We start from the raw sequence: 5,456 nt of genomic DNA, 5'->3' as shown, positions 1-5,456 counted from the left end.
AAAGATATCCTTTTCAACGACAAGGGAGCTAAGCTGATGGTCTTTAACATCAATGATGACATGACCGTTCAGACTCTTCCTATTTCTTATGCTTCTGAAAGTATTAATGTTGGAGATAAATTCCAATTTGACGCTAAAAACAGAACAACTAAAGCTATTAACAACTATGAAGCTATTGGATCTGTATTTGACTTGATGGGGAATGTGCTATATAACCCTAAAGGTGAAAAACCTAAGGTTAAAACTGTTGATACAGAGTTTAACTATATTCCTAAAGAAAAAAGAAAATATAAAGTTTCTCCCGAACTATATGAAACAGGAATTAAAATCATTGACTTTATGTTCCCTATTACAAAGGGTTCTAAAACAGGTATCCTTGGAGGAGCCGGAGTTGGTAAAACAGTTCTTATCCAAGAATTGCTAAATAACTCTAAAACATTTGTCGAGGCTGAATCTAAGGGTAAAAAACTTAAACAAAATGAAACGCCAATAAATATATTTGCGGGGGTTGGAGAACGTACAAGAGAAGCTAAAGTTCTAGCGGATGAACTTGAAGAACTAGGACTACTTAAAAATACAGTTCTATACTTTTCTCAAATGGAAGAAACTTCTTCAAATAGATCTCACTTAATTTATTCTGCTTTAACTACCGCTGAAGAATTTGCTGACAAAGGTAATCCTATCTTTATGTTTATTGATAACATGTTCCGTCAAGTTCAAGCTCAATCAGAAACATCACTTTCACTTGGTATCAGACCCGCTAAGAAAGGTTACTCTCCTTCTCTTAAAACAGATGTTGGTAACATCCAATCAAGAATCTATAATGACTCATCAAGAACTATTACATCGATTCAAACAATCTTTGTTCCATCTGATGATTTCTCAGATCCGGCTGTTACAACAATTTCTTCTTTCCAAAACACATTCTTAATGTTAGATAGAGAAAAAGCCTCGAGAGGGCTTTACCCTGCCATTGATATCAACTCTTCTAAATCGAAAAATGTTGATATTAATGTAATTGGTGAAAGACACTATAACTTAGTAAGAAGAGTTACTCAAATCTTCGAAGAGTATGTAAGAATTAAAGATATCATCGAAGTGGTTGGTCCTGAACAACTTTCGTTTGAAGAAAGAACAATCTTCAACAAAGCCCAAAAACTTGAAAACTACTTTACGCAAAACTTTAGTGTTTCTGAAGTCTTTACAGGAAGAAAAGGAAAATACTTCCCCCTTGAGGATGTATTAAATGATGTTGAAAGAATTGTTAATACAAATGAACTAGATCATATCGCTGCGGTTCACTTCTTATATGCAAACTCACTAGAAGAAGTTGAATCAAACTTTGCTGTTACAGAAAATGATATTGCAATTGATGACAGACTAATTAATCACGAAGACACTCTTGAATTTGATAGAGCTATTTCTGAAGAAGGAAGTAAAGCTCTAACAAAATCAAAAGAAAAAATCATTTCAAAAATTGAGAAAGCTATCATGAGGATTAAATAATGAAAAAAGATATTTTAAAAATTGGTGGAGTTAAATACAAAATTAACTACACACCTATCGAACTAAGAAACATGCTTAATGAATACAAGACTGAAACAAATCTTGGGGACATAAGAAATATTCAAACATATTTTGCAGAAGCATGTCTAAATGAAAAAACATTAAAAAATGATCCTAAAGCTTTTGAAACGCTAATGAGTTGATATCACCTAAGATTAAATCAATTAACTAAACTTGGTAAAACTTTTATCTTTGGTCAAGAGATTAAATCAGTTATCTATCACAAGGGAAGTGAAGATGTTAACAAGCAATATCTTAATATTGAAAAAGACTTCTTAAATTACCTTGTTATGAAATCAAGAAGTAAGAAAAAAATTGTTGTTGAATTTACACCAGGGTTCATTATTAGAATCAAGGGCGTAAGAACAATAGAAATTTTGTTTGACTACAAACAAAACATCAGAAACTACTAGGAGGTAAGTATGAAATTTACAAGAAAAAATAAAATAATTACCTCAGTAGTTGGTTTTGGGGTTTTAGCTTCAGTTGCAGCTCCATTAGGAATAATGGTAGCAACTACTAAAACAACAATGACTCAAGAAGGTATTAGAAAATCTGTAGATTCTTTCCAAAAAGACTTCATGTCCGCTTTTAAAGTGCTTCCTGGTGATATTACAGGAACTGTTCTTCCGAATCAGTTAGATTCAATTGCTGCTGACCAGATAAAAAATGCTGAAGATATCAAAAATGCTGAGCAACAATTTGATGATAGAACCAACATGGTGTCAGTGGCATATGGACTTCTAGGAGACGCACTTAAGTTTTCGGACTCAACTCCATCAGGAAAAAATCAAAAAATACTCCCTGATCTTATGGGTAACAAAAATGATTTTAGGAAAAACCTACCTCCACAAGATCAAAAACCAACCGATGAACAAAGGGCAAAAAGGTTAGAATACTATGTTAACTTCGATTTCAGATCCATTGAAGCGAAACCCCTCTACGAAGAATATAATGCAAAAGCATTTGCGAAACCGGATGCTTCGGCCTCTGACGAAGTTAAAGAAGAATTTGCAAGCTACTATGGTTCTGATGCCATGGATAATGCATATGCCAACTTGCGTAGTTGACAAGCTATAATCGATGACTTAGTCGATAACGAAAAAATTGAAAAACTAAGAGAAATATTCTTTGAAGACCCTCAATCCAAAAATGAAATGATAGTATCTCAAAACTATGGTATTCATAGAAAGGATTTTCATGATTCAATTAAATATCAAGACTATTTCATTGGTTTTATGGATTGATTCTCTAGATGAGATGACCAAAAGAATATCCCTGAAAAGAAAGAGTTGCTATTAGCTCAACTGAAAACAAACCTCAACTACATATTTAATATTGGACTTAAGTTCCTAGGTGCAAACCAAGGTTACGACAGAACTCTTAACTATGTAGAAAGTAACATATGGTCACTAGACTTATCGAACGCTAGACGAGAGTTTTTTGATGGTTATAAACACATCATGATTAAACGTGCAACAAATGCTAAAAGATTCTTCAATGAGTACTTAGCGGATGTTTCTTCTGATGACTTTAGCACTGCAACTGAAACACAATTGGGGCATTCTCTCCTAACTATTACAAACATGGTTAATAGTTTTAAATATGCTGATGCCATGGGACAATATTCTCATGACTCAAATAGTATAAAATCTCCTGAGAACTGAAAATTCAACTCTGCAATAAACTACCTGCAAGATACTAAAAATGGTGGGTTAAAACCATTATCAAACTTTGATTTCTTCTCTCTTGCCTTAGATGCAAACAACAATATGAATGGTCTTTATGATTATTACGTTGTTAATGGTATACAGCAAGGAACTGGAGCTACAGCCAGAACAACTAAAGTCTCTTCTGCAACGGACCAATTCTTGGAATTACTTTTTAGTTATGCTTTTCAACCAAAAGTGGCCGATACATTTGCTAGTGTTTTCGAAGATTTCAAAAGCTCGGCTGTTAAAACTGAAGTCTTACTTTCAGATAAGAAAGACGAGAAGTATCCATTAAGGGCCTTTATGAATAATCATCAATATTCTCAACAAGGACAACAATACAATCTTAAAAACTTTGATATCTATGAAGCGCACAAGAATATCATTTCGGCAAACCAAAAAATCGAAGCTAACGATCAAGAAGTCAAACAAGGTATGTATAGGATAGGTTATGATGTTGATAAACTGAAAGAAGTGATGGCAAAATATGCACTTCAAGATAACTGAAAACTCTACCTATCTAAGTTTTCATCAGAACCTTTATCGCTAAAAGTTGTTCAGAAAACGTATGATGACTACGTGATGAAAAGAACGCTTAACGCTGGCGAGGAACTTGGCGGGTTCTACTTCCCGAGAACATCTCAATTCTATATTGCACCAGGCCAAACCTTGAAAATCGAGAACATAAACTTCGAACCAGGAACTCAACTTGCTGCAATTCAAAAAAGGTATGAGGAAATGCCTGAACTTGGAATTACTGCAATATATTCAACTGAAGGACACAAGCAAAAAGGTGATGTAGTGTTAGTTCCAGTGGGGGGGGTGAATAATGATTAAAGAATCTAGAAGACACTCTCTTACTCTTAATTACAAAGAGGCAGGGACACTCACAATCAATAACAACAATGAATATTACGTGAGTCTATTCAATGGACAAACAAAAGATAAATTTGACTCAATGGAAAAAGCGAATGCATTTATTAAAAGGAAAACAATGCTTTTCCAGAGAAATAAAGAAATGCCTCTTAGTGTAAGAGTCATAAGACCTGATCTCAACGATACTTTACTGTTATATCCTAACTCAGCATCTAAAGACACAATAGAATTGCCGATGTATCACTATGACAAAATCAACTATCCAGTAGATAAAGATAAAAAGACTGAACAACTTAATTCTTTAAATCCTAATAGAGTCACATTTAATGGAATTGCCAGAAGAGTTCTATACATGAAGAGACATCAATTCTGAAGAAGATCGGCTGCACTTATAATCTTATTTTTTGCTTCTCTTGCTATCCTCGCACTTAATATATTCTTCAAAACAAACCCAACTGAAAGAATGGAGTTATCAGCCGTTAGAAATGATGTTGATGTAATGCCAACATCTCTAATTATTTACTCAGCTATTTCATTGACACTGGTGGGAGTATTATGTTTCCTTTACTCATGGCCAATCATTAAACTTCATTACTTATTAAAAGAAAAAGATGGAACCTTCGCTTATAGAAATAAATCTTTCAAATCTATATATAGATTGAGATACCTATTTAATATTGCTATTGTTCCTGTGATCGTTGTTCAAGCGGCGCTATTTATTCTTATGGCTGCTGATTATGACACGACCGTATTCTTTGAGGCGTTTAAGTATATTCCTGAAGCCAAAATAATGCTAGCGATGTTGATCATACTAGCGCTTTCAGGGGCTGTTTCTGTAATGGTTCTTGTTGCTAATTCTCTTAGATTTAGACAAACGAGAAAGAAACTTCTGAACACTTATGTTGAAAAAGAAGACATTCCTCTTTTTACAGCTTGAGTATATGCTCGTAAACTTAACGATAATAAATATAGTTTTGACTTTGAAAATTCTCACTATGCTTATCCAGCATCCGACGAAGAACTTTCATATATTCGTAAAGAAGTCTTTCCTAAAAAAGCTAAAACAACTGACTTTGATAGAAAAGTACTTATTAATGAATTAGAAGCCGACTATAAAAATGGTCTTAAGATTTACAAAACATATAAAATTAAAAACAAAAAAATGATTGGAGTGTAACTTAGTTACCTCCTTTTATTTATAATTTATAAAAGAGGTAACAAATGAAAGCACAACTATTTATTGATAGAGTCTCAGATAGAGACTTTGATGGCAAAGAAATGCCTAAAGAAGATATTGAAGTA

This window comes from Haliotis asinina, unplaced genomic scaffold, assembly GCF_037392515.1.
Source record: "Haliotis asinina isolate JCU_RB_2024 unplaced genomic scaffold, JCU_Hal_asi_v2 scaffold_94, whole genome shotgun sequence".
Lineage (NCBI taxonomy): Eukaryota > Metazoa > Mollusca > Gastropoda > Lepetellida > Haliotidae > Haliotis > Haliotis asinina.
The sequence above is the reverse complement of the archived record's forward strand: the minus strand, read 5'-3'. Positions refer to the sequence as shown.